The sequence below is a fragment of the Tamandua tetradactyla genome, chromosome 20 (genome assembly GCF_023851605.1).
Source record: "Tamandua tetradactyla isolate mTamTet1 chromosome 20, mTamTet1.pri, whole genome shotgun sequence".
Lineage (NCBI taxonomy): Eukaryota > Metazoa > Chordata > Mammalia > Pilosa > Myrmecophagidae > Tamandua > Tamandua tetradactyla.
The window spans coordinates 50,591,621-50,613,556 of record NC_135346.1 but is presented as its reverse complement, the minus strand read 5'-3'; the positions used below and the strand labels follow the sequence as shown (position 1 = coordinate 50,613,556).

At 38.3% G+C, this 21,936-nt stretch overlaps 1 long non-coding RNA gene across 1 annotated transcript in view; it reads left to right on the top strand.

Moving 5' to 3' along the window:
- Positions 1 to 788: 788 nt before the first annotated feature.
- The window catches only part of LOC143664596 (uncharacterized), a 42,239-nt gene continuing 21,091 nt past the window's right edge, over positions 789 to 21,936 (top strand). The window contains exon 1 of the long non-coding RNA XR_013166537.1: positions 789 to 1,198. This is a non-coding gene — a long non-coding RNA (uncharacterized LOC143664596). The remainder of the gene's footprint in view (positions 1,199 to 21,936) is intronic.

The window sequence follows — 21,936 nt, the reverse complement described above, 5'->3', positions numbered from 1 at the left end:
AGTTGACCAAACTTGTGTCAAAAAAAATAATGATGAATTATGTGCAAAGTAATACCACAAATTAAAATGTGTCCTGAAATTTTTTAACATTTCTATTTAAAAATCAATTCACTATTACCAACTGTTGTTTTTTACTTCATTGAGTGCTTAGAATTCTTGCATTTGAATGTTAAAATGTCCCTTCTACTGTGAAATCATGATGATTACAAATGGTGTTTACTTAATTTTTAAATGTCCTGACTTGGCAAAATGAAAAGCTGATAATCCTAAAATTTTGAGGATATTCTGTGACACAATAAAATCCAAAAGTTTGGTAATCATTGTTGTAGGAGAATCTTATTTTTATCCATTGTGTCTAAGATCATTTCCTTTATGAAAATAATTTGCACTTAAATACAGGCATCACTAGTTACACAAGATTTGGGTTTTTGTTGTTGTTGTCCATAATACTAACTATTCATATAGGGGTGGGATGTGGTGGAAATTTGGATATAAACATGAATCTGAACACATGAAACATGAATCTGAAAGATTTAAAGATCTTTAAAATTTTCTTGTCAATCCATATGAAAAATAAATTCTGGTTTACAAATATTTCACACCTCCCCAGCTTTTCACAGGCCCATCTCCTACATCAAACACACTGTGTCAGTTTTGAATTGTGATGTTGATGCCTGCTTGCAAGGTCGTTGTTCAATATTTTGTTTGCAAAAAGACAAAATGCTGCAAGCCTCCGTCTCATTGGGTGGAACCACAGAGCACCTCTCCCTATTTGTCTTGAGATTGAAGGGCCCAGATTGGCATCTCTCTTGAGAGGTCCAAAATATTATGAGGTCACAGTTAGGATAGTGGAGTGAACAATTAGTCTAAAGTATGTGTCTCTAGATTTTTAGTGAGAAAAACTTGCTCATCTCTACATATTTCAGTAGGAATAGCTTCTCATAATCTGAAGGAGGTGAGACAGGCATTAGACCTGATGGTCAGACAAGACTGACTCTGGCTATTGTCACATAAGCTTATCAGTGCTCTTTGGAGCTCTCAAGAGAGCCTGGCTAATTATTGACAGGTGGTATATGAGGAAATGCTGACTGGATTGTGGTTGAGTAGTGACAAGAGTCCTAGCTGAGGAGTGGCTTTATAAAGTCAGTCTGCTGTTTCTAGCAAAGACCTGCAGAAAGGAAATGGATTTCCATGACAGGTAAGCAATGGGGAAGACTTCATATCAGGACTTTAGAGAGAGTTTTCAAGGGAAATTGTGATGTCATGTTTAGATCAAGTGATATGTGTCTGAGATAAGTTGACCCGTTCTGTCCTAACTGGCCAGGGAAGAATCTTTGAGCCATATCCTCTTGTATTAACTGCGCTATTCTCTCTCTCTCGTCTTCTTCTTCTTCTATAGTCTGCACTATGTGTTGCTGTAAGTGCAGGAAATGTAAAGTTGGCTGCTCTGCCATGACTCGCTTTCTTAAACTGTGTTCATGGACAGAGGGGCACTTACATGCATACCCTCCCTTGACTATACACAACCCAGGAGGTCAGTTTTAATTTTAGTGAATGATCATTTTTAGATTAGGGTATAGGCCTGTTTGGGTCATCCTCAGATGAGGAAAGGACTTTGTACAAGGAAGAAGTCTTTCATACCTCTCCCTATAGCTGCTCTGCCTAGGCCCATAATGGAGAAAATTCTACCCGCCCCTCCCCCGCATCCTCTCTCCCTATCTTCTCCAAAGAAGTGTGCTAGCTTGATTGGCCAGAGCACAGAACATTCATGGGGCCACCTTATGCTAGTGGGTGAATTACCTCTATCAGGCCCCAGGTTTGGACTTTCTGCACTTGCTTTCTCTTTTTACTACTCACAGAAGGCCTGGTTCTTTGGAGGTAGGATGACTTTCTTTTACTGCACAGATTGTGGGGTGAATGAACTTGGGGTCTGCTCTGAAGACTTGGCCATCTCTATTAAATGGGGAAGTGCTTTAAACCACTTTTCCAACCCTGTTCACCAGATTTGTTCTGAACGGTGGGAGAGAAGGGACATGGAAGATGAGAAGGAAGTGCTCCCCTACACCTCACCCATAGCTTTGCAATTCATTCTTTTGTAAATAAATCCTCCTCAAATTATGCTATGTTGAGTACATCCCTATGTCCTTTGGGCCTTAACTGATAGTATAGCCCTTGAATCCTGTACATCATATTACTAGGTTCTTTTCAAAGGAGATATATCTTGAAACTTTACTTTCCTTAATTAGAAGTTGCAACATTCCCCACCTTTCTCCCAAGGATTGCCCCTTGATTACTAAACGATGGCCATATCAGCTCCACTTCATTTTTGTAACCAGTCTTCAGTCCCTTCCAACCCCCTTGAGGTTGAAGCCAATTGAGAAATAGACAAACAAAGCAGAGGGGAATCAAGATTTTAACTAATCTATTTTTAACTGAGAATGGGCTTCCTGCTTTTCAGCTAAAATTAGATTAATGTGCCCACCCACTTTCAAGGTAGGGAGGTCCTGCTCAATTGAGTTTGCCTTCTGTGGGGCTGAAGGGGGAGGAGAGAACAGAACCCACAGGCTCTGTGGACAGCCAGGTCCCGGAAAGTCAGCCAGCAGGAAAGTAAGTTCTGTTTTGCTTTCCCATCTCAAAATGAAGAAACCATTCCTTCTTTGGAAATAGTGGAGGGAGATATTAAAGGAAGGGAGGAAAAGAGTAAGTTTCTATTTTATAGGACAAGGTAGGAGTACTGGGAGAAGATTTTAAGAGAGGGTTTCTTCTAATCCTCTAGACTCAAATCCTTCATTTACATTGTCTATAGGTTGGCATCTGTATGGATTTTCTGATCTTTTGAAACAAAAAGTTTTCTCCTCATTCCAGACCCCTTATGTCAAGAGTGGAAAGAGGAACAAACATATCATGATCTGCATTGCTATCATATTCCAATTTTAGGGCCAAACAATTGAGAGCCCATATCTTGGACGCCTTTGAGTGAATTTAGTATCATTGTATTTCATTAAGAATAAATGAATGAAAGAAAGAAAGCCCTCTTAATTCAATAAATCTCATCAAATTTATGTCACATGCTAAATTCTTTGCTAGTTAGTGACCCAGGAATAAAAAAAACCGAGATCCCATCCTGCAGATGCTCACAGAACAAGGGGAAAGAGAAGTATATAAGCATAAGGTGACAGTGATAAGTGGTAAGAAATAACAGTGGCACATATTTATTGAACAATGAATGTACCAGATACGGATATAAATGCTTAAGTTGAATCATATGATTTAATGTTAATCATAATCATAGCCCTACAGAGAGAATACTTCTGTTATCCCCATTTTACAGATGAGGAATGTGAAGCACAGAGTTATTAAGCAACTCACCTGATGTAACAGAGTTAAAAAATAGCATAGCTAGGACTTCAACTCAAGCAGTTTGATTGATGGCCTGTGCTCTTGATGGATACAGAAATACTAGGATAGAGGTAAGCACAGGTAACTGTGGGTGTTTGGAGGAGTGACACCCACCCCATTTCACAAGGCTTCACAGGATTCTTCCAGGAGACCCAGGAATCATAATCTGTTTCTATAGCCTTTGCTTGGAATGGCAGGAACAGGACACCACTGAGAACCGAGCCTTCCGTTCATGCTGCTGCAAAGCCCCATGGATTTTGTCTTCTTTGTCCCCATTTCCCTACCTCCCTACCCCTCCCTACTGAGCTGGAGGACCCATACTCTTCCTTCAAAATGCCAAACCCCCTCCCCAAAGGGGGGCTAATTCAGTGTCCCTTTGCTATGAATCCAGAAATGCCTCCTCTGTATTTGCCAGCCTTTGTCACAAGAGTTTCATGAGTGTTCAGGCTGCTTCCTGCCTAATGACAAACTTGTGAGACTCTCTCTGCCATAGTCAGTGTGCAATTTATCTGAATAGATTAGCTCCATACTCCTTGTAAGTTGTTCAGGCATGCAGAATATCCTGGAGAGTCTCCCATTGTTCTGAGATGCTTTGGAGATGGGGTGGGAATCACATGGGTGGTTCCATTTGAATTCCTCCATGACTATATGAGGAGTAAATGCTCTCTGTTCAGACACCCACAAAGTGACAGATGTGGTTAGCATCTGGGTAAGACCTCTCACTCTAAGCTCAGCTTCCTGCAATCTGTGTAGGCCAAGGCTGTTTAATATCTCCCAAACTTATTTTCTGTTCTGAAACTTTCTCTTGCACTGAGGTGAAGAGAAGAGGCTTTGGAATCAGGGAGTACAGAGTTTGACCCCCATTTCTCTACTTACATTGACTGTGTGACCCTAGGTTATTCACATCTCTGTAGGCCTCAATTTCATTTCTATAGCACAACCCCACAGGGCTGCTGGGAGAGTCAGTGAGCTAATGCAGGTGTAGAGCTGTGCTAAGTATGTTGCGGGCTCTCAATAAGCGATGGATAGAACTATTATGGTTGTTAAGTTCATCAGCTGTTAACAGGCAAGTTATATAAATATCCTAAATTTAGGACACAGCCTTAGCCTTTGGAATTCTTTGAAGCCTGCCTTCTCTAGCCTCTCGTTTCTCCAGGGCTGTAGAACAGAGTGGTAGAGACTGCTACCTGGGGCCCAGGTAGAAATACATATTCTTGATGTCAGCTCTATATTCCAAACATATTTTTAAAAACTTGCCTACTTTGTATGGTAGCATTTCAGCTGCTGTTGACATGACCCCTTGAGGTCTAGTTTTCTGGGACAGTGTGAACCTATCTCTCTTCACTCTATCTATGCCCAGCATGATTTGATACACTTGCCTTTGGTTTCTCTCCTCCAAGGACGAACTTCTTCATAAGTACAGTTGCCTGTCTAAAGAGCCACTCATGCATTTTCTTTCATCTAATATCTTCAGTATCCTACGAGGAGCAGGAAAACTTCACAAGTTGGATTATCTCTCTTATTGAATCTTAACTCTATTTGTCAAGATGCCTGCATCCCCAAGGGCAATGAGACCTAGAAGCCATATGTGTACGTCAGTGTCTCACTATCCAGTTTCCTTCAAATACCTCGACAATCTCAGGTCCGTGTGTGTAAGTGGGGGATAATTATAATAATTTCTACATCATAAAGTCTTCATGGGATTTAAATGAGGCAATTGTTTGATATAAAGAGCTTGATACCACAGATCACTAACAATAATCCTCAGTACATGGAATATTAGTATTAGCCTTAGCATCACCCATTGGAATTGGATTAGAATTGAGATAAATATTCATTAGTGCTCCATGTCCTTTTACATTTTAATCCTGTGTCTGGATTGGCCCTTCCCCTTGTGTACCTGGTAGATGCCGAGAAAATCCATTTCAAATGCTACCTCTCCTAGGATGTCTGCTGTGCTTCCCTGGGTAAAGTTTACCAATTGTCCCAATACCTTTTCATCTCCCTCCATTGTAACACCAGCCCCATAAACAGCATTTATTTACTAATGTGGCTATCTCTTCCCTTGACTGAGCGTCCAGTGGACAGGTCTAGGCCACATCTGTCACATGCATGGCCCATCAGAGAATCTGGCAGAGCTGGCTCTTTTCAAATGCTTCATAAACTGAAAGAAATTGAATAATTTTCTGAGGAAGCATGCAGACCCAGAAATGCACATTGGTCAGATTTCTAGAAAAAAAAATCAAGATGGAAGAACCCTTCAACCCAACTTCTCTGTGCAAGTTCCAGACAGTATTTCTCTTCATAAGAGCTGGGCCAACTGTGCTGAGTTTGGGGCACATTGAGGAAGTTTCAATAAGTTAAGTCTCTGCCTTGCCCAAAATACTAGGAGCTAGTGCCGAGCCGTATCATGCTGTCAGGTGCCATGGAGGCCCTGGATGTGTGACAAAGTGTAGAAGGGAAGTAGGTCATCTTGAAGTTGCTGATCTTACCTTATATATTTACTGTGGTGGAAGAAGAGGTAGGTACTTTATACCCACTCTGCTCCTTCCCTTTTATTTATGAAAGACTCCTTTTTTCTTGGTACTTATCACTCTGAGTCACTTCTATGTGTACCAGATGGGAGATGTAGAAGCTCCTGGCTTCCTGTGAAGAAACGTGAGGGTTAGGGTGGGGATCAGGCTGAGAGTGGGAGGGGAAGGGAAGGTGGGCTGGGTACATAAAGGTTTGTTTTTAGATGGAATTAAGCACTCTGTCTCCCCTGTCTAATCTCACGGAGTTTGGCCAATTCTGTAGAGATGGATTACTCTCATGTGTTTTCCCTCTTGCTCTTTCAGCCCATCTGTAAATTTGCAGGAGAAATTTACTCCGTATGGGCTGATTCATTAAACTCATTAAGCTGTTGTTTAATGAGGGAGATTTTGTGGCAGCAAATCCTTCAGCGTTCACTTCTGGCAGCCAGGATTTCCTGCTTGTGAACCTGGGCACTCAAGTCTGAGATGGTTGTTTTTAGGATCTTGTGTTCTCATCTCAGATTCAGAGATTGCAGAAGAGGCTGCATCTCCAGGTTGCCAGATGCAGCACTGGCCTTCTATTTTTCCTCCTAGGTCAGGATGACCACATCCCTCTAGCCTGGAAGCTTTGAGACTCTCCCAAATCCTTGGTCTTTTGGAGTTAGTCCAGGTCACAGCTCACCTATGAAGCCTGCCCCAGTAGACTGGCTGGATATGGTCACTTCCTCAGTATGACTCTCTTTCTACCTCCCTTTTATCACCACACATTTCCGTCACGTCCTACAGATAGAAGTAATGTCCTCTACTAGATGATGAATAACTTGTAGATAGTACTTGAGAGCATAAGCTTTGGGGGCAAGGATATAAAGGCTGGTGTTCTAGTTTGCTAACTGCCAGAATGCAATATACCAGAAACAGAATGACTTTTAAAAACGGGAATTTAATAAGTTTCTAGTTTACAGTTCTAAGGCCGAGAAAATGTCCCAATTACAACAAGTCTATAGAAATGTCCAATCAAAGGCATCCATCCAGGGAAAGATACCTTGGTTCAAGAAGGCCAAAGAAGTTCAGGGTTTCTCTCTCGGCTGGAAGGGCACATGGCAAACACAGCGTCATCTGCTAGCTTTCTCTCCTGGCTCCCTGTTTCATGAGGCTCCCCGGGAGGCATTTTCCTTCTTCATTTCCAAAGGTTGCTGACTCATGGACTCTGCTTCATGGTGCTGCAGCATTCTCTGCTCTCTCCACATCTCCTATTCTCCAAAATGTTTTCTCTTTTATAAGACTTCAGAAAGTCCTCCTATTCTCCAAAATGTTTTCTCTTTTATAGGACTTCAGAAAGTCCTCCTATTCTCCAAAATGTTTTCTCTTTTATAAGACTTCAGAAAGTCCTCCTATTCTCCAAAATGTTTTCTCTTTTATAGGACTTCAGAAAGTCCTCCTATTCTCCAAAATGTTTTCTCTTTTATAGGACTTCAGAAAGTCCTCCTATTCTCCAAAATGTTTTCTCTTTTATAGGACTAATCAAGACCCACCCAAATGGGTGAAGACATGTCATCACCTAAACCAGTTTAACAACCACTCTCGATTACATCACATTTCCAGGCAGATGACCTAATTAATTGCAAACATGCAATGCTGAATAGGGATTAGAAGAAACGGCTGCCTTTACAAAATGGGATTAGGATTAAAACATGGCTTTTCTGGCGGACACACATCCTTTCAAACCAGCATAGCTGGCTTGAGTTGATGGATATACTACCTTGGAAAACCCAATTCAAATGTTTGAGCCTTGGTTTCCTTTTTCATTTAAAACCACTTTTAAAATTATGTAATGTGAAATAGGCACAAAGAGAAAATTGTATATGAAATAAATATACATCTTAATGAATTCTGATAAAATGAATGCACCCAGGTCATCTCCCATCAGGGCACAATACAGAACTTTCCCAAGACCCTAGATATCCTCCCCAGGCCCTTTCCCTATCATAATGCCTTCCTTCCCATCTAGACGTAATAGCAATTCTGGTTTTTATGGTAATAACTTCTTTGCATTTCTTTACAGTTTTGTCACCTACTTATCCCTAAATACTCTAGTTTCCTTTACTTGTTTTGACTTTTGTTATAATGGAATTCTATAGAATGTGTTCTTTTGTGCAATGGCTTCTTTGTTCAGTATCATATTTGTGTGTTTCAGCCACCTCCCTCATTATATGTTACTGTAATTCAGTCATTATTTTATGTAGAGTATTCCATTGTATGACTATGTCACAATTACGTTGGCTTCTATTTGTGATGGGCATTTGGGTTATTCCCAATTTGGGACCAGCACAAGTAATGCTAGTATGAACCTACTTGTCTATGTCTCCTGGAACAAGTGAGCTTGCATTTTGGAATCGCTGAGCCACAGATATGCTATACCTTCAAATTTAATATCATGCATAAGTATTTCCAAGTGTGCCAATTTATAATTCCACCAGCAGGACATAAGAATTCCCATTGCTTTCCATCCTCACCAATACTTGGTATTATCCATCTTTTAACTTTTAGCCATTCTAATAGGTGTGTGATGGTATTTCATTTCGAGTTTAACTTGCCTTTTCTCAATTACTGATAAGTTGCATATCTTTCCACATGTTTAAGGATTATTTGGATTTTCTCATTTGCAAAGGACCTGTTAAGAGTCTCATCCATTTTTTTCTAGGTTTCTTTCCTTTGTCCATTTTTCTGCTGGATTATGTGCTTCAGCTTTTATTGATTTACAGGAATTTTCAATATGTCTTGGATATTGAAATCCATTGAATATCCAATATGTCTTGGATATGTATTTTTCAGTATACATTTTGCTAATATCTATTCTCATATCCACAATAAACCTTTTGCTTTCTTAATGATACATTTCAAGGAAATGGAATTCTTAATTTTATGTGGTCAAACTTAAGAACCTGGTAGCTTTATTCACATTTAAGAACTCTCATCTCAAACCAGTTATAAAGATATTCATATATATAATTAATGTTGTAGGTTTAAAGAAAAATCATGCATAAAATATACAGAAAATCATGAGTTCCCATATATAATCCAACCCTTCCCCCCCATTTTCTCCATCATTAACACTTTCAATTACTTTGGTATATTTGTCACAATTGATGAAACAATATTATTATAATTAAGCTATTAACTATACTCCATATTTTATATTACAATTCTTCCCTATTTTTTATCATTTATCATTTTTAAATTTTTAATGCAATTTTATTAAGATATAGTCACATGCCATATAATCCATCCAAAGTATACAATCAATAGCTCACATCATCATATAGTTGTGCGTTCAACACCACAACCAATTTTAGAACATTTTCATTAGTCTAAATAAAGAAATAAAAAGAAAAAGCGCACCCAAAATATCCCATACTTTTTATCTTTCCTATTTTATTTTATTACTCAGCAGCCTATACATCAAATAAAAGGAGTGTCAGTCACAAGACCTTTACACAGTAACACAACAACAACCATACAGTTATACAATCATTATCAAAGATCAAGCCTACTGGATTACAGTTCAGCAATTTCAGGTATTTCCTTCTAGCTATTCCAATACACTAGAAATAATGACAGTAATCATAATCATTTGTTAAATCCTAATTTCTCAGTTACACCTACTCCCTCTCATTTGATCATTCTCTCAATCTTCAGGGATACCTGGACAATCACCATTTTAATTTCTTCGTGCTGTAAAGAAGTGAAGATCTTATGGGGTAGGGGAGTGAAGATGGTTGATGTTATTGGAGAGACTGGAGCTTATCTGGCAAAAGAACAATAAAGTTTCTGAACAAATAAACTTACCAATAAAGACTTTTAAGGAGTTTTAGATAGAGCCTATGGGTATTCTTTAGGGTTTTCAGGAATATTCTTGGTTGGGCTTGGCATACTGTGACAATTTGCAATATTTTGCTGGAAGTTTGCATAAGAGTAACGTCCAGAATGACCTTGCAACTCTATTTAAAATCTTTTAGCCACTGAAACTTTATTTTGTTTCATTTATTTTTCTCTTTTTAGTCAGAAAGTATTCTCAAGTCCATGATGCCAGGGCTAGGCACACCCCTGGGAATCATATCCCATGTTGCTAGGGAGAATTACAGCCCTAGGAGTCATATTCTACATAGGGGAGTGGGTAGTGAGTTTATTTGTGGAGTTGTTTTAGAGAGAGAGGCCACATTTGAACAACAAAAGAGACTCTTTGGGGGTAACTCTTAGGCATAATTCTAAATAGGCTTAGCTTTTGACAAAAATAAGTTTCATAAGGTCAAATTTCAAGATCTGAGGCTTGGCTTAGATTGGGAGTCCCTAATGCTTGAGAGAACATTAAAAATTCCCCAAGTGGGAAAGATGAATCGTTCCACATTTTTCCCCAGTCCCTCAGGAGGATTTTGTCTCTCAAGGGTTTACTTTTTAAATTTATGCCTCAAATACTCTGGAATATATTGGGTTATTACATTAACTTGTGCAGAATAACAAGATCTCATTACCTATTCTAGGTTTCATGTAATTATGTTGTTTGAATAAGCTGACCAGACAAGTTGAATCAGACAGTGTGCTACAGAAAATATAAATTTTGGACCAAATAAATATCTCTTCCATTGATCTCACACAGAAGTTGAAGTTTTAAAATGCAGACACTATCATATTTTACCCTGTATTTTGTATACCATGTCCATTTCATTCATATCTCTAACTGAAGTCTGATCTCTTGTTCAGCTTCTTTAATAGTTGCAGTACGGAGTAACGCTAACTTTTCAGAACTCTGAGTATCAGGTATCACACAGATGCCCAAAGTTCCAGGAAACTACTAGGTTATACACAAAAAGCACAGCACCTCAGAATTTAGAAATAACAGCTAAAATTCAGGAGTTCATGTAGTTGCTATTTGAGCTTACAATCCAGGAACCTTTACAATGAGCCTTATTGAACATTTTGTACTTCTTAATCATCAGTTACCCAATCTCTGCCCACTTTCTATCCCCGGATAACCTATGCTCTCTAATTCAGTACTCAGAATTTGCAAGACCATGCATTATTTGTCCTTTTGTATCTGGCTTATTTCACTCAACATAATGTCCTCAAGATTCATTCACCTGGTTGTATGCCTCACGACTTCATTCCTTCCTACAGCCACTCAATATTCCATATGTATACAGAACAGCTTGCCCTTCTGTTCATCAGTTGATGTACTCTTAGGCCACCTACATCCACTGTAAATCATGGATAATGCAACCATAGACAGCAGTGTGCAAACGTCTATTCATGTCCCTGCTTTCAGTTCTTCCAAGTATATACCTCATAATGGAGTTGCAGGAGTATATGGCAACCCTAAACTTAGCCTTATCTGGAACCACCATGCTGCCCTCCAGAAGGGCTGCACCATTCTACTTTCCTACCAAGAGTGAATAAGTACATCTCTCTCCAGCACTTGTATCTTTCTGTTTAGTTTTTTAAAGTTATTCACATACCATACAATCCATCCTAAGAATACATTAAATGGCTCTTGGTATAATCACATAGTTGTACATTAACCACCACAATCTACATGAGAACATTTCCATTTCTTATGCAAAGAAAGAAGAGGGAAAAAAGGAGAAACAACAACAAGAATCCGGTACCCCTCCCTTACATCCCTCTCTTACAGACATTTAGCTGTTGCATATTCTCTTTGTTACAATTAATGAAAGAATATTACAATGTTATTGTTAACTATAGGCCTTAGTTTGCATTAATTGCATTTTTTTCCATATACCATCTCTTTTTGAACACCTTGAATAGTGACATTCATTTGCTCTCCCTCATGTAAAAACTTTCTTATACTTGTACATTTAATCACCATCATCGTCCATTCTAGGCTTCACTAAGTTATACAGTCTTAGTTTTTATCCCCTATCTTTTCTTCTGGTGTCATACATGCCCCTAGTCTTCCTCTTTCAACCATATTCACACTCAGCTTTGTTCATTATACGTACAATATTGTGCTACCATCACACAGTATTATGCTATCCATTTCTGAATCTTAACAATCAATTCTGTTGAACAGTCTGTCCTCCTTAACCATCAAATGCCCACTCTCTACCCTCTTTCTATATCCTGTTAACCTGTAACTTACTTTAACTCTCAGAATTTTCTCATAATTGTTAGTTCATTGTGCCGGTTTGAAAATATTATGTACCCTAGAAAAGCCATGTTTTAATCCTGATTGAATCTTGTGGGAGCAACCATTACTTTTAATCCTGATTCAATACTGTAGGCTGGAATCTTTTAAATAGGTTATCTCCATGGAGATGTGACACATCCAATTGTGGGTGACTTTTGATTAGATGGAGATGTGATCCCACCCATTCCAGGTGGATCTTGATTACTTTACTGGAATCTTTTAAAAGAGGAAGCATTTTGGAGAGAGAGCCAGAAATGACAGAGTCTAGAGAAACAACAGGAGCTTCAGAACTGACAGAAACTTCATAGTAGAGCTGAAAGAGGCAGACACGTGAAGAACAGAGACATGGATGTTTGGAGAAGCTTGGAGTCCAGCAGACATTACCATGAGATGTTAGACAAGCCAGAACCTGGAGAGAGCCAAGGGTAACCAAGAGATGAAAGCCAGCCCTGGAGAAGAAAAGTGAGGGACCCCCACAGGAACAGAGGCTGAAAGCAATGGAGTCCAGGAGCAAGGGACCAGCAGATGCCAGCCATGTGACTACCTGGCTGACAGAGGTGTTCCTGACCCATCGGCCTTTCTTGAATGAAGGTAACCTCTTGTTGCTGTTTTAATTTGGACACTTTGACTTCCATAGAACTGTGAACTTATAACTTATTAAAATCCCAAATTTAAAAGCCATTCCAGTTCTGGTATATTGCATTCTGGCAGCTTGCAGTCGAACAGATTTGGTACCATAGAAGTGGGGTGCTGCTGCAGTTTGCAAATATCCAACATGTTGGAATGGCTTTTGAAATGAATAAGGGAAAGATTCTGGAAGAATCGTGAGGAGCTTAATAGAGATTGTCTAGTATGCTTTGAAGAGACTGTTGGTAGAAATGTGGACTCTAAAGATACCTCTGATGAGGCTTTAGACAGAAAGGATGAACATATTGTTCCAAACTGGAAGGAAGACATTCTTTGTAGGCGAAAAGCAGAATTTGAGAGTGATGAACTTAGAAACTTAGCAGAAGAAATTTCCAAATTAAATGTGGAAAATGCAGTCTGGCTGCTCTTTGAAGCTTATAGTAAAATGCAAGAGGAAAGGGATAAGTTGAGGATTGAACTCTGGGGTACAAAGAAACCAGAATTTGATGTTCTGGAAAATTCTGCTTTCCAGAAAGGAGGACCCTTGAGGGTAGTGTCCCACCTGAAGACTTGACCAAACATAGAATCAGTCAGCCATTTCAGAAAAAGCCAGGATTGGAGATGGATTTATCCAGGAAGGATTTGCAGAAAGTCTTTTTGTCTGTTGGGCATGATCCCAGCCTACTTCATAGAACACCAACAAGAGTTTTGTGGGATCTGTATAAACAGAACCCCTGCCAGTCTGGACTAAGAGGGATAGAAAAGGGACAAATTGGAAGAAAAATAACTTCAAAGGCAAAACCGTGGAAGCTAAGATCTGAAGCCAGGCAACCTCGGGTCAGGATAGCGAACCCACCCAGGCACTTGAAGAGGGTAAGTTTGCCCAGAAGGCAGAGGGTGGGCTTTCCACCTTGGTGGCTGTTTGGGAAGAGTTGTGCCCCAGGCCTTGGAGAGGGTGGAACACATTCCTTGGGGATTGGGGAGAGCCTGGCTGCCACCACGTTGTTCTGGAGGGGTTGAGCAAGTGCCCCGAAGATGGCAGAGAGCCCGAGTGCAGCCCTGATACTTGGAGAGGGTAGAGCTGAGAAAAAGGTGGTCTCCCCAATGTCCCCCAAGGTTGTACTTATAGAGAGCAGGGCCACTTTGTAGGCCCTTGGAGATTGTGGAACTGCCATTTTTTAAAGCCCCAAGGATGAATGACTCTCACCCTTTGAAATCCAATGGCGTTTGCCCTTATGGGTCCTGTGAACTGTATGGGTCCTGGTGACCCCTGTGTTCATTCTAATTATTCTCTATGGAAATGGGAATATGTATCATATGACTGTCCCTCCTTTGTATATTGGCAGCAGATAACTTGTTCTGAGTTTTACAGGTGCAGAGCCAGAGGAAAATTTTTTGCATTAGAATAGACCATGCTTGTAGCTGACTTTGTTGAGATTTTGTACTGGTTTTAAGTTTGTATTGTATTTGTATTACACTGAAATGTTTTAAGGCTTTGTGGTATTGTGATGGACTGAATATATTTTGTATATGGGAAAAAAACATGGTTTTCTTAGGGTTCAGAGTATGGAGTGTGCCCGTTTGAAAGCATTATGTACCCTAGAAAAGCCATGTTTTTAATCCTGATCCAATCTTATAAGAGCAATCGTTCCTTTTAATCCTGATTCAGTACTGTAGGTTGGAATCTTTTGATAAGATTATCTCCAGAGAAATGTGATGTGCCCAATTGTGGGTATGACTTTTGATTAGAAGGAGATGTGGTCCCACCCATTCCAGGTGGGTCTTGATTAGTTTACTGGAATCCTTTAAAAGAGGAAACATTTTGGAGAGCGAGCCAGAAATGACAAAGTCTAGAGAAACAACAGGAGCCTCAGAACAGACAGAAACTTCATAGTAGAGCTGACATAATTACAGACATGTGGAGAACAGAGACATGGATGTTTGGAGATGCTTGGAGTCCAGCAGACATTGCCATGAGATGTTAAACAAGCCAGAACCTGCAGAGAGCCAAGGGTAACCAAGAGATGAAAGCCAGCCCTGGAGAAGTAAAGTGAGGCACCCCCACAGGAACAGAGGCTGAAAACAATGGAGGCCAGGAGCAAGGGACCAGCAGATGCCAGCCATGTGACTACCCGGCTGAAAAAGGTATTCCTGACCCATCGGCCTTTCTTGAGAGCCTTAATTTGGACACTTTGACTTCCATAGAACTGTAAACTTGTAACTTATTAAATTCTCATTTATAAAAGCCATTCCAGTTCTGGTATATTGCTTCTGGCAATGTGCAAACTAACACATTTCATATTAATGAGAACATACAGTATTTGTCTTTTTGTTTCTAGCTTATTTTGCTCAACATAATGTCTTCAAGGTTCATCTGCGTTACTGCATGCATCATGACTTTATTTTGTCTTACAGCTGTGTAATATTCCATCATATGTTTATGCACAGATTGTTTATCCATTCCTCAGTCGATGGGCATTTGGGCTGTTTCCATCTCTTGGCAATCGTGAATAATGCTGCTATAGACATTGGTGTGTAAATGTCCTTTCATGTCCCTGCTTTCCGTTCTTCTGAGTATATAACAATAATGGGATTGCTGCATCATACAGCAATTTTATACTTAGCTTCCTGAGGAACTGCCAAACAACCTTCTAGAGCTGCTGTACCATTCTATACACCCACCAATAGTGAATAGGTGTACCTATTTCTGCAATCCTCTCTAGCACTTGTAGTTTTGTCTTTTTGATAATGTCCATGCTAATAGGTGTGAGATGCTATCTCATCGAAGTTTCATATGCTTTTAAGCCATTTGTATTTCCTCTTTACTAAAGTGTCTGTCCATGTCTTGCCCATTTTTAAATTGGGCTGTTTGTCCTTTTGTTGTTGAGTTGTAGGATCTCTTTATATATCCTGAATATTAAACTCTTATACAATATGTGATTACCAAATATTGTCTCCCAATGTACAAATTGCCTTTTTACTTTCCTGACAAAGCCCTTAATGTTCAAAACTATTCAATTTTATCTATTTCTTCTTTCATTGCTTTCACTTTGGGTGTAAGGTCTAGGAAAACACCTCCTATCACAATATTTTTAAAGCTATTTCCCTACATTTTCATCTAAAAGTTGTACGGTGTTAGCTCTAATGTTTAGGTCTTTGGCCCATTTTGAGTTAATTTTTGTATAGTGTGTGTTAGGGTTCCTCTTTTATTCTTTTGGATATACAGTACTTCAAGTACCATTTGTTGAAGAGGCTGCTCCATCCCAGTTGAGTGGACTTGAATGCCTTATCAAAGATCAATTGTCAGTAGATGAAAGGGTCTATTTCTGAAAACTTATTTCTACTCCATGGGTCAGTATATCCATCTATAGGTCAGTATCAGGCTGTTTTGACCATTGTAGCTTTGTAATATGCTTTAAAGTCAGGTAGTGTGAGAACTCCCACGTCATGTTTTTGTTTCTCAAGTACTTTTAGCTTTACAGAGCACCCTGCCCTTTCAGATAAATTCGATGATTGGTTTTTCTGTTTCTGCAAAGTAAGTTGTTGGGATTTTAATTGGTATGGCATTGAATCTATAAATCAATTTGGGTAGAATTGACATCTTAACTATATTTAGATTTCCAATTCATAAACACAGTATGCCTTTCCACTCATTTAAGTTTTCCTTGATTTCTCTTAGCAATATTTTGAAGTTTTCTGTGTATAGGTCTTTTATATCCTTGGTTAAATTTCTTCCTAAATATTTAATTCTTTAGATTCTATTGTAAACTGATTTTTTCTTGATTTCCTCCTTTTGCTCATTACTAGTGTACAGAAACACTACTGATTTTACCATTGATGAGAATGGTATATTGAAGTTTCCAACTGTTATTCTAGAGATGTCTACTTCTCCCTTCAGTATTGTCAGAGTTTGCCTCATGTATTTTGGCAGCACTCTGGCTCAGTGCATAAATATTTATGATTGCTATGTCTTCTTGATGGATTGTCTCTTTTATTAACTCATTGTGTCCTTCTTTGTCTCTTTTAATTGTTTTACAATTAAAAGGCAGGGTGCTCTGTAAAGCTAAAAGTACTTGAGAAACAAAAACATGACATGGGAGTTCTCACACTACCTGACTTTAAAGCATATTACAAAGCTACAATGGTCAAAACAGCCTGATACTGACCTATAGATGGATATACTGTTGATCTTGTAACCTTACATTTTTCTGGACTCAATTATTAGCTCTAGTAGCTTTGCTATAGACTTTTCAGGAGTTTCTGCATATCAGATCATAATATCTGCAAACAGTGAAAATTTTACTTCTTCCATTCCAGTTTGGATGTCTTCTTGTGTTTCCATTTTCATTTGGCTGAAGAGATTTACTAATTTCTCTTTAATTTCTTCCTTGATCCACTGGTTGTTTAATAATACATTGTTTAGCCTCCATATATATGTGAATTTTCCTGCCGTCCACCTGTTATTGACTTCTAATTTCATTCCATTATGATCCAAGAAAATGTTTTGTATAATTTCCATCCTTTGAAACTTATTGAGACTTGCTTTGTGACCCAATATGTGGTCTATCCTGGTGAATGATCCATGAGCACTTGAGAAAAGTATATATCCTACTGTTGTGGGGCGCAATGTTCTGTAAATGTCTGTTAAGTGTAGTTCATTCATCATTCAAGATCTCTGTTTCCTTATCAGTTCTGTCTGGATGTTCTAACCATTGATGAGAATGGTATATTGAAGTCTCCAACTGTTATTCTAGAGATGTCTACTTTTCCCTTCAGTATTGTCAGAGTTTGCCTCATGTATTTTGGCAGCACTCTGGCTCAGTGCATAAATATTTATGATTGTTATGTCTTCTTGATGGATTGTCCCTTTTATTAACTCATTGTGTCCTTCTTTGTCTCTTTTAATTGTTTTACATTTAAAAGCTGATTTGTCTAATAATAGTATCACTACCCGTGCTCTTTTCTGGTGGTTGTTTGCATGAAATTTTTTTTTTGATCCTTACACTTTCTACCTATTTTTGCCTTTGGGTCTAAAGAGTGCCTCTTGTAGACAGTATATTGATGGATGCTGGTTTGTCTGTTTTTACTATCCATGCTGCCGATTCTTTTGATTGGGGAGTTTAGTCCATTAACATTTAATGTTATTCCTGTAAAAGAAGTACTTTCTTCAACCATGTTGTCTTTTGGATTTTATGCCATATCTTTTTTTTCTCTTCTTTTACCCTTTAGTTACCCTTCCTGATAATCTTGATTTCTACACTCTTCCAAATCTGTCTCTCCTGTCTTTTTCTATCTGCCTGAATTACTTCTTAAGTATTTCTTGCAGAGCAGATCTCTTGTTCACAACCACTCTCAGTCTTTATCTGTAAATATTTAAATTTTTTCCTCATTTCTCTCAGTTTTGTCAGATATAGAAATCTTGATTGGCGATTTTTCTCTTTCAGCACCTTAAACGTATCATACCACTGCCTTCTTGCCTCCATGGTTTCTGCTGAGAAATTCACACTTAGTCTTAATGAGCTTTCCTTGTATGTGATGGATCATTTTCTCTTGTTCCTTTCAGAATTCTTTCCTTGTCCTTGACAATTGACAATATGATTAGTAAATGTCTTGGAGTAGGTCTGTTAGGATCTATTCTTCTTGGGGTATGCTGCACTTCTTTTTTTTATTACATCTCCTTTTATAACCTTTTTAATTGTGAAATATATCATATATACAAAAGAGCAATACATTTCCAAGTACATTTTATTCTGTAACACTTTTAAATTGTGAAATATAAGATATAAAAACATTTTTAAAAGTGAAATATAACAAATACAAAATCTGTAAAACTGTAACATTTTTAATTGTGAAATATAACAAATATAAAAAAAATACTTTTCCAAGTACATTTTAACAAGTAGTTACAGAACAGATTTTAAAGTTTGGTATAGTTTACAGTTCCATAATTTTTCATTTTTTTCTTCTGGCTGCTCCAAGACACTGGAGACCAAAAGAAACATCAATATAATGAGTCAGCAGTCATACTCACTTGCTAAATCATATCTTCTCTGTTATACTGCTCCTTCTCTTTTTTTCTTTTTTGTGAAAAATAACATTTGCAAAACAGCAATAAATTTCAAAGTATACAGCAACAATTAGTTATAGAACAGACTTTAGAGTTTGGCCTGGGATACAGTTCCACAATTTTGGGTTTTATTTTTAGCTGCTCTAAGGTACTGGGACAAAAAGAAATATCAATATAATCACTCAGCAATCATACTCATGTGTTAAACCCTACCTTCTCTGTATAACCCCACTGTCACCTTTGATCTTTCTCCCATTCTTTAGGGATATTTGGGTTATATCCAAATATCCAAAATTTTCATGTTGGAAGATGTTGTTGATAATAAGGGATGGAGGGTTGGAACTAGTTGATGTCCTGGAGAGGCTAGCTCCTCTGCATTTCAAGACTAATCTGGTCCAGGGATCCATCTGGAGGTTGTAGGTTTCTGGAAAGTTACCAGAAATTCTACTATTTGTAGAATATTATATAACACCCTAGGTATTCTTTAATATTGGCTGGAATGGTCTTGATTGGGGTTTGGCAAGCTGGGATAGGTAGCAAGGTCTGTTCTAGTTTGCTAGCTGCTGGAATGCAATATACCAGAAACAGAATGGCTTTTAAAAAGGGGAATTTAATAAGTTGCTAGTTTACAGTTCTAAGGCAGAGAAAATGTCCCAATTAGAACAAGTCTATAGAAATGTCCCATCAGAGGCATCCAGGGAAAGATACCTTGGTTCAGGAAGGCCGATGAAGTTCAGATTTTCTCTCTCAAGTGAGAAGGCACATGGCAAACACAGTCACAGTTTCTCTCTCAGCTGGAAGGGCACATGACGAGCAAGGTGCCATCTGCTAGTTTTCTCTCCTGGCTTCTTGTTTCATGAAGCTCCCCAGGTGGCATTTTCTTTCTTCATCTCCAAAGGTCACTGGCTTGTGGGCTCTCTGCAAATCGTGGCTTTATCATTCTTCCCTGCTCTCTCTGAATCTATCATTCTCCAAAATGTTTCCTCTTTTATAGGACTCCAGTAAACCAGTCAAGACCCACCCAAATTGATGGAGACACATCTACCCTAATCCAGCTTAACAACCACTCTTGATTGGGTTACATCTCCAGGGAGATGATCTAATTACATACAGTATTGAATAGGGATTATTCTGCCTCTACAGAATGGAATTTTGATTAAAAACATGGCTTTTCTAGGGTACACACATCCTTTTAAACCAGCCCAAGGTCTAACTGAAGTTTGCAAAAGAGTAACCTCCAGAGTAACCTTTCAACTCTACTTGGATTCTCTCACACTGATACCTTATTTGTTACACTTCTTTTCCCCCTCTTGGTCAAGATGGTATTGTTGATCCCATGGTGCCAGGGCCAGGCTCATCCCTGGGAGTCATCTCCCATGCTGCCAGGGAGACTTTCACCCCTGGATGTCGTGCCCCATGTAGGGGGGAGGGCAATGGTTTCACTTGTAGAGTTAGGCTTAGTGAGAGGTCATATCTGACCAACAAAAGAGGTCCCCCAGAGGTGATTCTTAGGCATACCTATAGGGAGGTTAAGCTTCATTGCTACATACATAAGCGTCACAAGAGCAATATGCTGTGATTCTTAAACTTGTAATTTTATGTCTTTCATAAGACTTGGGAAGTTTTCAGTTATTATTTCCTCTATTGTTCTTTCTGTCCCATTTCCCTTCTCTTCTCCATGTTGGACACCCATAACATGTATATTCATGCATTTCATGTTGTCATTCAGTTTCCTTAAACTGTACTGACATTTTTCCATTAGTTTCCCTATCTCTTTTTTTGTGTGTAGGATTTCAGGTGTCCTGTCTTTTAGCTTACTAATCCTTTCTTCTGCCTCTTCAAATATGCTGTTGTATGTCTCCATTGTGTTTTTCATCTGTTTTATTGTGCCTTTCATTACCTTAAGTTCTGCCATTTGTTTTTTCAAGCTTTTTAGTTCTTTAGTGTGGTCACCCACTATCTTCTTTATATCCTTCATTTCTTTTGCTACATTTTCCTTTAACTCATTAAATTGATTTAGAAGATTTGTTGGAACATCTTTAATTAATTGTTTCAACCCCTATATCTCATTTGAAGTGTTAGTTTATTCCTTTGACTGGGTCATATCTTTGTGCTTCCTTGTATGACTCATGATATAGTTGCTGGTGTGTAGGCATCTGATTTTCTTGATTAGTTTATTCTGAAGGTCATTTTCTCACTTTTGCCTAGGATTCATTTGTTGGTTGTCTTTGTTCTCTATCTGTTCTTTGACATTCAGTTCAACTTATTCTAGACCGCTATCATAGCTTCTGTTTAATTTATCAGAATTTTTTCAGTTCTTGTTTTTCTGGTTCTTACCCAGTCTATATGGAGGTTTTTTGAGATTGCCTTTTTTGTGTATGTGCAGTTACCATCCTTTGGTCTATTTGTCTAACCATCACCTAAATTATTGTAATATTATAATAAATCTTGATATCTAATAGAGCAAAATTTTCCATCTTATTTTTCTTTTTAAGTTGTCTTTACTATTCTTGGCCTTTTGCATTCCTATTTATATTTTTAAATCCTATTGAAAAGTTCTACAAAGAAAAACCCCACATTTTCCAGGCCCCCCAAATTAGGAAGACCTGAATGCTTTTGCCATAATGTGTCTTTTAAATCACAATTAAGTTATTTCTCCACCTTTTTAGGGTTTTTAAATTTTCTCTCAATTATGATTTACTATTTTCTGTGAGAAGATATTTACAGAATGTTTTAGATTCATTCTTGGGTACTTGATTTTTTCCAATCCATTATGAATGTATTTTTATAAAAAATCATATTCAAACTGCTACTGGACTTTAGAAGTACTTTGTTAACTTCATTTGTTAGTTAATGCTTCTTTCAGTCACTGCATATACTTACACTTTACTTTGCTCTTCATTATTCCCTTCACCTCATTTTTCTTCTATCTGAAAAGAATCCTTTAGAATTTCATTTAGTGCAGACCCACCAGTGACAGATTCTCTCAGATTTTTTGGTCTGACAATATCTGTAATTTGTTTATTTGAATCAGGATCCTAATAAAGTTCACATATGATATTTGAGTAATAAGAATCTTAATTCTTTTAAGCTGTAATTTCCTCTCTATCTCTTCTTTTTTCTTGCAA